Source organism: Anser anser (assembly GCF_964211835.1).
Source record: "Anser anser genome assembly, chromosome: 7".
NCBI classification, from domain to species: domain Eukaryota; kingdom Metazoa; phylum Chordata; class Aves; order Anseriformes; family Anatidae; genus Anser; species Anser anser.
In genome coordinates this window covers 23,240,661-23,250,170 of record NC_139727.1, presented here as the reverse complement: position 1 = coordinate 23,250,170, position 9,510 = coordinate 23,240,661, and the positions used below count along the sequence as shown (strand labels likewise).

The 9,510-nt window shown below is 45.5% G+C and overlaps 1 long non-coding RNA gene across 1 annotated transcript; it reads left to right on the top strand.

The window, feature by feature from the left end:
• The first annotated feature begins 5,247 nt into the window (after nt 1-5,247).
• On the top strand, nt 5,248-9,227 carry LOC310902660. Its single transcript, XR_014586881.1, has 2 exons — nt 5,248-5,473; nt 7,775-9,227. It is a non-coding gene; the product is annotated as an uncharacterized lncRNA (long non-coding RNA).
• Nucleotides 9,228-9,510: the final 283 nt, after the last annotated feature.

The window sequence follows — 9,510 nt, the reverse complement described above, 5'->3', positions numbered from 1 at the left end:
ATGAAATAAACCAGTAGCAGGTTTGATTCGGGAGTGGTCTTCACCTGTTTGGTGTAACTCTGCCTATGAAATCCTGGCACAGAGACAGACAAAAATTACAGGAATAAAAAAGGAGATAGAAAAAAATAGAGATTCGAGAGGCATGTCAGGGAAAAACAAACAAACAAACAAACAAAAAACAGCAGCACTGGCCCAGGAGATAAAAAATCAGTGAATTCCTTTTCCAGGACCACTGTAGCTGGCAACAGCCTCAGTGGAGGACAGAGGTGTCCTGGGAAGGACCCTCTTGGTCAGTGCAGCCATGGATGTTGTCCCTCTGCCATCTGCCAAGGAAGAGTCAACAAAACAGTGGGTGCCAATGCCAGGAAAGCTGTTGTGGCAAAGAGTGGGAACAGCTCTTGGTTTTCAAATCCAAACACCAAGGGCTCTCTTGGGTTCTGGTAGGGAATCAAAAGTAAAAATCACAAAGACTCTGACTGGAACTAGAAATGGCTCATTTGGGTTGTTTTATGCAAGCTTTTGAAAAATCTTTCTACAACTGATGTCAATTCATAAATGAAAATGTAGTTCAGATGCAAAAGAATGTTTCTGTTTAGAAAAAGTTGAAAAGAAATGTTGTTTAACATTTAAACAGACTCATTTCTTTTTTCAGGAAAACAGTTTTCTGTGTTTATCCCAAATTCATAAATAGCTCTGATTCCTCCTTGTTTGTACAGTGGGATAAGTTCATTTGCCAAAAAAAAAAAAAAACCCTCCCTAAATCTTAAAATAACTAACATCCAAAAATATCAGACCAAACACTGTCACTTGGAAGTGAACTACATCCAAAGATTTTACAAAGATCTAATACGGCTGACCTAATGTTAGTCTGGGAAGGAGAGCGTCCCTGAAACAAGTGGGATCCCTGCAGATCCTGCAGCAGAGACACCCCAGTAGAGCCCCACCAGCGAAGAAGAGCTGCATAGCATTGAGACTTCACTAAGATTGCCAGCTGGGAGAGGAGACCAGGAGACATAAAACACGAGGGAAACGCAGAGTTGCACAACTCCCGTGACAGAGAGAGAAATCCCAGAGCCACTCTCCTGGCCGGCCAAAGCCAGCGGGGGATGCGGTCTGATTTCTTTGCATGATCTGTTGGGAAAACGCTGCCCGGCCAAGGGGTGGGAGGGAGCTGCTGCCCCACAGCAGGGGGAGGTGGGCGCAGTGGCATGGCGGGGGCTGCTCCGTGGCGTGGGGTTAGCAGCAGGGAGGTGACACCAGGCCCTGCCTGCTCCAGGGGGGTGTGAGCCTTCAACGCAGCGGGGGTCCCAAGGGCTGGGGCAGCGAGCGGGAAGGAGCGGGCTTGAGAAGCCCCAGATGGCAGAGAGGGGGTTTGTGCAGGCAAGGTGGTGAGAAGCAGTTTGGACACAAGAGGGGGAATCTGCTCTGGGAAATGCCACCAGCGGCAGAGCTGGAGAGGATGTCCTGTTTGTGGGTGCTGGGACACGGACATGGGGCAGGAACCTCAGGGGCCCTCATTTTCGTCTGGTGTTGGAAATGTTTATCCTGGGGACTAAGGCAAAGAGGTTTGTTTTTCATCCATGCTGCTATTAAGAGTTCCTCTGGATTTCCTCTCCAAAAATAGCAAGAGGCTATAGAGGAAAATACATGAAAGCTCTCTCCTCTGAGGCCAGGGACTGACACAAGAGGCACCAAGGTGCATCTCCTCCCAAGGCTTCCTCCAGCACCTTGACGGGAAGGAGCATGGCCAGACACCTCCTGGCTGACCTTCCTGCTCTGCAGGACAGGGTGGCCAAGGCAGGTGTTCCTCAGGTGGTCCCTTGGGAACTGGAAGCTGCAGCTGAGGGCTGAAGGTGCGATTTGGGCAGGCAGCTCCTGCGCACAAGGCTCTGGCAGCACAAAATTCAGAGTATTATGGAGCAAGACATTGTACAAGTCAGCAAGCAAGATCTTCTTTGAAGATACCACCAGAGAGCCTGAGACTTTATTCTTGGCACAAGACTTCATAATTTCTTTCTGACTGAATTTCCATCCTTTTTTTTGACACTGGTTTTGCACAAAACCCCCTCACCAGCTGCAGCACTGCCGGGTTTCAGCCTTCAGCCTGAAATCTGGACTCACCCTTCAAACCCAGGAGATTCTTTTACATCTCCTGGAGTATAATTTATATTCCATTATATATATAAATATAATGGAATACAAATCAGGCACAGCTGACATGACTCTGCCTTTGGGTCAGGCAGCTGGACCACGCGAGGAATCACACAGTAAAGTAGGTGGCAGGTTTTCAGATCTTTTTTTTCCCCTTTGATTTTATGAGAAAATGATGATTTACGAATATCGGTTTGCAGCAAAGCAGTGGTTCTGATAATAAAACCCTGAAAGAGTATGGAGGGCTCTGTCGTTACAGTAACAAGCCCCAGATAAGTGCTTCATCAAGAAGACTATACATCACCACTACCCACAACACGCTGAAAAGATGAGGCGAGAGGAGAATGAACGGCATCTGCTACAAAAATAAACTACAGCAGAAGCAGTGCTTGCTGCTTTTATATTCCATACGATAAAATCCAGCATTTTGGAATTCGGTTAAGCCAAACATGCATTTTTCACCTCCTCTCAGCACCTGAGAGTGCTGCCAAAACCGAGAGACCCCAGGCCAGCTTGGGGAACCTGCCCTGGGCCAGGCGGCCGTGCCCGCAGCACGCGGGGCTGTGTGCGTCCTGCTGCCACCCGCACGAAAAACAATTTCCTGCCTTGCATAAAAGCAGAGAGGTGGCCGGCACAGTGCTGCTGGGAAGTGAACACAGCCTCACCTGGCACAGACAGAGCAGAAGCGGGTCTCAGGCCTCTTTTCTGTGAAGGAAAAGTTTTTCTTGGGTTGCTGCGCGTCTGCCCGCAGGATTCCCCAGCAGGTGGAAAAACACTCTCAGCTTAACCATTGAGGCTGCTGTGGGAGTAGAGGAGAAGCAGAGATAGGGCTGCAGGCAGGGTGTCCCCGCTGGGCAGGCTGTTGGCACCACAGCTAGTGGGCAAGGGGCACAGCCCAGCTGGCATCACCCTGGAGCTGCAGGGTGACGGTGACGTACCTCAAAAAATGGATAAAGACAGACTGAGCGTGGTTCAAGGCCTGCCCCAGGCTGCTCTGGTGCTGCTTTCTAGCATTTGTACAGGTCTACCGTCAGGGAGATAGGGAGACCTGGAGGGACAGACACTGTAGGGCTTTATTCCCTTGGTAGATACCCCGTAAACAAGGCACAGGTTCATATTCCCATCCTAAGCTGAATCCTCAGTTTTATGTAAAACTGCTTATGTTTTGAGACAAGTTGAAATTGTTGTTTTGTGGCTTTTTTGTTGGTTTTTATTTTTCAGTTCCTCATTTTCACTAGTGGCAATTTTTATCCATAATTTACAGAGTGCTTTTACAATTTTCACCCAAAGTAAAATAGATGTAACAGATGGTGAGTCTGTAGCTGAAGAGGGCAATAAAAAGAAGAATAAAGTATCTCTGAAATGAAACTTCCTTTCCAGCACATGCACTGGACGCAACATAAAAGTCACAACAGAGAGTTTAATTTAAAACTAATTTATTGGTGAAATGTTATCAGAATCCCAATGAAGACAAATAAATCAACATGACACTGGGAAAAAGATCAGCTGGGGAAGATGAAAGCTACCAGCAACAGCAATCCGCAGCCGGGGGAAGAGTTACACAAACCGGAGTGCATCAGCAAAGCCAGAGTGAAATGTTTCCTCTGCAATTTTGGATTCTGAAATGAAATAATTTGAGGTTAAAATGCTGATGTTTGCAAATATTTGTTCCTTTCACAAAAAGCAAACACCGGATTTTGGACTGTGAAACCCTTCTGTAGCCTCTTGCTTCCATTTCCCCCCATTCTGCAAAAGCACCAAGTTACCTGCAAGCAACAAAACAAAGAGAAGTGACATCTTCGTGGTTCGGTGACCAAACTTCACTAACACAAGATTTATGTGCTTCTCCTTTTAAGGTAAAGGAGAGGGAAACAGGAACATATTGCAGATCCTTGGTCCACAATTCATCTCCTCTATGCTTATACCATCCTGTGGGATCCTACACCTTGGGTGGCCATTTTACATGACATGCTTTGCTAAGTACTTTGTGGGTGTCTCAGTGCTGATGAGTCAGAGTGCCCAAGAAGACAATTTACTCAGTATTCCCTTGGTGAACAGAGCCACAAAATGCTGGACACGTTTGAGGAGACCCTGCTGCCACCAAGTCTCGAGCCTACGCTTGAGTGAAGGTTTTAATTTTGCAAGAGGCACAACTGCTTAGCAAAGCATCCCACAGACTGTGTGTTGAAGGATGCACTTTGTTTTAGCAGTGATGACCACAGAGTTGTGAACAATGTGGTCCAATTCAGTTCATGCGTAGACAACTGCATTTAGTCAATGAGTTCACTCCTGCGTGAACTAGTGTTCCAATTTGGCTAATTTTTCTCTCCTATACTGTAACAAATTATTCCTATAGACTGAACAGAGCATGCCAAACTTTCTTATGCTCTGATTTATGTGAAATAATTAGCATGGTATTGTCTGGGCGTGAGGTCAGTCAGCTATTTTTTCTTGTATTTTAGCATCCACATTTGTTTCTATTCTGCATCAATTAGCACAGAGGAAGCAGGATCCAGCTGTAAAAGAATTCTTCTCTTCCTTACAGCATTCACTTCATCCAGACTTTCCTTACACAGCTTCACAACATTCCAGAGGAGACAAAAAAAAAAAAATACCAACAGAGGGTGAGATGCAAGTTCATGCTGAAAATGTAAAGAACTGAGCATTCCTGATCCTTTAATTGTTTCCTTATAGATAGAAATTCCTTTACTCAAGGTTATTTGTAAGGAATAATAATAGATAGAAGTGCTTCTGCTCTCCACCTAGCAAAAGATAAAGAGAGTTATAAAGATTTCTGCAGAGCAAATGACTTCTAATGAAAGCAGAAGCATTGGTTTGTTCTAAAAATGAACTTCCCAACCTTACCAGGGGAAAAGAAAAAAAAAAAAAGGAAAAAGAAAAAAAAATCCTACCCCACATCTACTCCCTGAAACACAACTTAATCAGCTGCAGGACTAGTAACTCTGGGCACCAGCTTTTCAGCTGGGGTAAATCAACAGCTCTCCACTACAGCAGAGCTGAGCTGTGCCAGCTGAACTATTTACGGAGCTAATTGTGCTCACTTATAAAAGAGAGGAGATTGTCATTGGTTTGATGATAGGAGGGTGAAATAGGAGGGACTTAGGGAGTGATTAAGTCCTTGAGGTTTCTTGATGATTATCCCTGCTTTTCTTACAGGCAGTTTGTACAACTATTCCTCTATTAGAAGGGTTTACTAGCATTTTTCAACAGCAACAAATACTCTAGGCTAGAGAGGGAGTCTTTGCGTCTGTTCTCTGCAAGAACTCTTCAGCTTGGAAACCAGCTCTCCACCCTTACCTGGGTAAGAGATACCCTGCTCGATGGCCCTTGGGATTTCATAGCAAGCCTTGTTTGCATAGGTAACTTGATGTGAGACTGCTGTTTGTGCAGGATGGAAAATTAAAAAATGCTGCAGTTAAAATTCTCTTTGTAGTATAGCAAGGTGCTCATGGCAGAAAGGTTGCCACCCAGGGAGATTTCTACTCCAGCTAGCTAGATGAGGCTATGTGATGTTTGTTGCCTATGCTCTTCTATGTCTACTAGAGAGCTGCTTCCTTTCAGCATGTGTTGGATGGTTGCTACAGCCAGGTGAGCAGAGAACTGTTTTCAGATCTCTGAGACTTGGTGTGGAGCTGTAGGAGAGCAGATTTTCCTTCAGGAAAGGAACAGGACCCCGTGGTAAGAAGGATCTAGCTATTCTGCAGAAGATGGTGCTTGGTATAACTCCCATGCATCCCAAAGAGTGAAAGGGAGAAATCTCTCCAGAGATAGTGTGAAAGAATGCAGTATCAGTAGCAAAAACAAGCCTGGGAAAAACTCCATTTTTCTTCCTGGAAACAATAAATCTTAAACCAAGGAACTGTAATTTATCTAAATCTGTGGTTGGAGTTTTGTTTCTCTTGCTTAATAAACAGCAACAATCACTTTTTGCTACGGTTTCCAGCACGCCACCCTGTTGGAACACAAGTCTGACCAAAGAAATATTTTGTTTGCTTCTTTTATAAACATGAATTTTCATCAAAGTGAAAAGAATGTGTGCAAGATAGTCTAATATCACACCATGCTGTAGGCATCGAGCCTGAGCAGTTGCAAGAAGTTGGTCTTCATTGAAATGGCAGCACAGAATATTTCATTTCAGAGATTCGAACTTCAAAACTTCTCACTTTTTTCATCAGTTTTTTTTTTTTTTCCAGTAAAATTACTGTTTGGTTGTAAAAATGGCTTGTGCCTACTTCTGACTATGAGAAATGGTGTAGTGTCTGTCAAGGTTCTCTTTGTTCTTTCTGCTGTTTTACAAAAGAGGCACATAAGTGGTGATGCCGAAGTAAAATAAGCAAATATGAACCACAAGCATTAAATGTCTTGTGTTATTGGCAGTCTGTGTCTATCCTCAGTGTGCTTGATTGCATTTCTTTCCTACCTCTGGAGCCATTTTCCAGAATTCACTTTCTGGTAATGGCTTGCTGGACTGAAGTGCCTGGGGTGTGGACAGGCTTTTCGCCTCTCGTGATAGGCAATGAGGTGTAATTATAAGAGAACAAGGAAAGATATTCCATAAGTGGGGCTGAGAGGCTCATATCCTACTTGTAGGCATTCATCTCCAAGTTTTTACATCCTTTTAGGACACCATTGCCACAAGAAAGATTGATGGATCTAACAGCTCTGCTAGCTGCTTACTCTACCATGGCTTTTTCCCAAGGAGGAGCAGGTGGCATGTTTGATGTTACAATAATTCACAGAGAAAAAGAAGCTTGCAAATGGACCTGGCAAGGCATAAGTAAATTGCCTGCTAACAGATTTGTGTTCTCCAAGCATCGCCTAGGCACTTGATAGAGAAACACAGGATCAGGTTGCAAAGTGGCCTCTTATCAGGTGATGTCTCCCAGTGATATCACTGAAGGGCCCAGCTAATGAAACTTCAGCTAATTTGTCCTTGGTGTTATTTATCTGGCAGCGTTTAAATAGTGCATTCCTGGGGTGAGCTGTTCTGCCCACCTGACACAAGCTGGACAGGTTGTGATGGGAGGAGAGCTGCCTGTGGTGTTTCTGCTTGTAATGGGTAGCACATTAGAGAACACATACAGAGGCCATAGGTCTGTTTAAGTTTCAGAGTTTTCCATTGTACTTTATGGAGTAAACATACCTGATTTTATTTCAAACAAGAAATCAGCCTGAAGAAGAGAATTCTAGCTCCAGATGCCATTGTGGCAAAGATTAAACACTAGATCACAGCATCTTAGTTTGGTCTCTGACAGCCCAGATCAAAGCACCCCAAAGCTCTGAAGCCACAAAGTGTCACCCAGGGATCTGATCTTCCGCTCCCAGCCAGGATTTCTACACGGGTGCAACTTTGCTGTCTGACTGCAATTCTTTCTTGTGGAAGGACAGATTTAAAGGGGAGTAAGGCCCTAGTTCGGAATGCCAGGGTTTGGGTGTGTATTTATTGGTACATCTTTATCTCAACTCTTTCTCACAGCTTCCTTTAAGAATTCTTGGGCCATTCTGCTATCCGTAGGAAATTTACCCAAGTTTGTCAAGGGCTAGATTTGGGTTTGAGTTTTATGGGACTATGATAACAATAAGCTTCCATTTTAAATCCTAGAGCCAGACTGAGAAAGAACAGACCTCATCATTGTACTGAAGAGAGCAAATCTGCATACAGCCAAGTCTTAGATGAGGACCAAAATTCTGCTCTGCTTTCCAGACTCCTGCTGTTCTGAAAACCAACAAAATATATGCATTGGCGAAGAGCCATGCCCAGAGCCTGGCTGCTCTGCATTACTTGCTATCATCTGAAGGCTCAAATGGCCCTGCCATCACCTCCTCATGCCTTGCAGAAAATAGCATGCAGTGCACTGGAATGGCTATTCTAAAAATGAGGCGTTATAAAGAGTTGATAATGGTTGATGCTATTGCTCGTGTAGCTAGTGTTGTAAGGTAAAAGGAGCAATTAGCTCTCTTCTTCAGGGCTTGCATCTATTCGCAGAGAGAAGGCACAAAAAAATGCCATATTCACCAGGTCAACCATGGATTGCTTCAGTTCTCCAATATATCTGGCACTGGAGTGCACTGAAGATCACTTGTAACACTAAATGGCCCGGAGATTTCTTCCTCTGATGGCTTGCTGTGACCCAGCTGACCCTCGCCCAGCCAAGAAGGTGTGGGTGAGCTTGATGTGAAGAAATCAGTGATGTTGTTGACTCATACAGACTGTGTGAGCTACCTGGGGCTTTCTTGCTGTCTTGTACCTGCTTCAGCTGCTTCTCCGGGGCGGTGCTACCCATTTATAGCTCTAATGGGGTAGTTGTCAGCATAGACAAAAGTTTAAGAAGGTGGTGGTGATCTGAGGTTCTTGGTTACAAGACATCTTACACCTATGTATCTTAGGTCCACGTGTTTGCTGCCTTAAAATCAGGCCAGCACAAGATGTCTCAAGTCAAGTATGCACAATAAGCAAGCCTTTTGGAGAAGCACGATCAGTCATGGCTCCTTGTTGCATCCATTCAAACAAGGAGCATCACGCTGCCTGGAGAGGCTAGGAAGGCACTCTCCTTCCCCACGAGGCATGGGCTGGCCTGACCTTCCCAGATTGCCATTACCCACATTATCTGGTTTGTGTGTGTGTAGTTAGACACTGCTTTCACCACCAGGAAACTGAACTTTGGCAGAACCTGGGCTCCTTCAGTGCACTTGTGAGTAGCTCCGACCCTTCAGGAGCACACACGATGCTGACTTCTCAGTGTCTCTGGCACCTCACCACCTGCTCCCTTTTGGGTTTCTCCGCCTGGCCCCGGTGATTCACTGCACAGGAGGGTCTCAGGAGACCCTGTAACTCCTTCCCCTAAGACTCTTTTAAGGTCATGAAGAGAGGACATCCTGAGGGTTGGGGGATATTTGGTTGTGAATCAGGGCTAACACAGACCTATCTTGCTGCTACCTCACAGGCATAAGGTTTATGCCATCCTGGGGGACAAGACTGGAAAGGGTACAAATGTGCACCATCCAAGCATGACACCAGCCTACTCTTAAGCAGTCTCCTCAGAGTGTCCTCATAACCTTGTTACTGGCCGGGGCTGTAGGGACCATGTGTTTGGAGAATCGAGTGGGGCCCTTTCCTGCCTGGCAATAAAATCTATTCTAATTACAGCTCCCTGCACATGTGCTCTCTGAAGGGCAGGGAAAAGCTTTCGCCGCTTGAAGTCAGGACTGACAAATGAGCTGGTGCGCTCAGAGCGGGTGGCTCAAGGAACACCTGCTGTGGGGGGCTGCCGCAAGAGCAGGGATGGCAAGAAAATTGATGGTGACCTTGCAGCGCGCATCCAGAGGAGGCAGCGAAGG